The sequence below is a fragment of the Echinops telfairi genome, unplaced genomic scaffold, assembly GCF_000313985.2.
Source record: "Echinops telfairi isolate 266 unplaced genomic scaffold, ASM31398v2 ScPeMD7_5;HRSCAF=22, whole genome shotgun sequence".
Classification (NCBI taxonomy): domain Eukaryota; kingdom Metazoa; phylum Chordata; class Mammalia; order Afrosoricida; family Tenrecidae; genus Echinops; species Echinops telfairi.
Window position 1 is genome coordinate 37,324,034 of NW_022103901.1, and position 1,596 is coordinate 37,325,629.

The following is a 1,596-nucleotide window of genomic DNA, read 5'->3' on the forward strand; positions in this document are numbered from 1 at the left end:
CCCCTAATAAAATGATTAACACACACACACAAAGAGATTAAAGGATTCATTGCATCGGCTAAACCTGCTGCACAAGACCTCTTTGAAGTATTGGAAATCAAGGATGTTACTTTGAGGACTATTTTAAATCGCCTAATATGCATGTGAAAGTTGGAGACTGAACCAGGACAACGGAAGAAGAATCGATGCCTTTGAATGACAACAATATTTGCTGGCAACAAATATTGACTGTCCCACAGACTGCCAGCCAAACAAATAACCCTGTCCCGGGAGCAGCCCAGCCAGAACTTCTGCTCCTCAGAAGCCAGGATGCTGCGACTTGGGCTCACGTATTTTGAACATGTTGTCAGGAGAGACCAGTCCCTGGAGAAGAACATCATATTTGGTAAAGTAGAAGGGCTTCAAGAAAGAGAGAGAGAGGGAGAGAGAGAGCCCCTTGACAAAATGGATGGACCTATGGATGCAACATAACATTTGCGAAGATGGCGCACGACCAGCCAGTGTTTCTTTCTGTCGTACCTGTGGTGTTCATGAGTTGGGACTGATTCGATGGCACCTGACCACCACCACAACAGCAAAGACAGAGTAACCTTGTTACTCAGTAGGAATGTTGACGGATTCATGTTGAAGCTGTTCATGGTTGATAGAGCTGATCATCCAGGTGCATTTAGAAAAATCCCCAAAGCGTGTGTTGCCCCTTTACATGCAATCCCATCAGGGGGGAGGGCTTGGAAGACACGAGAACTTTTAGAGGACTGGTTTTTCAACTGCATCATACCCCGGATAAAGAACTATTGCATGAATGTGCTTTACACGATTGATGTATGTATGGATTGTGATAAGAGTTGTATGAGTCCCCAATAAAATGATTTTTAAGAAAAGAAAGAACTATTGCATGCCAAAAGGCACTCCTTCTAAGATTCTTCTGGTCCTTGTAAACACACCTGGACATCCCTGTATCTACATGACCTCCACCCTGACGTAAAGGTAGTTCGTTTATCGACCCCCACCCCAAGCCTGGTCTGCAGCCAGTGGATCAAGGTGCCATTTCCATGTTCAAAGCTCACTATCTACAGCACTGTTTCCCAAAGCTATAGCTGCAACAGAGGATGGGAAGGCAACACTGTGTGAGTTTGGGAAAGACTATAATAGTCTCCATTGCATCAAAAACATCGCAGCAGCACGGGATGATGTTAGTGTAGAGTGTATGCAAAGGATTTTGGGATAAATGCCTCAGTCATTTCTCTGTGTTTGTTAATATCTTTGAGGGTTTTCACCAAAATGAAAAGCTAGCCCAAATAAATGGTAACATTTTATTGCTAACAAAATCCCTTGATTTTGAACAAGAGACCTAAAATTGATGGAAAGGAGGGCATTGAATGCCTGGTGGGGGTTGATCAAGTGCAATGTAGCCAAGAGGAAGTACAGAGAGCCGAATGAAGTTCAAACATGATAGAGGGACGGGAGGAAAGTAAAAGGAAATAGAGGAAAGAACTAAGAGGCAAATACACTTAGAGAGGTATAAACACAGGCATGTACATATGTAAATATATAACAATAGGGATATAGGTCTATGTATATAGATTTATAAGTTAA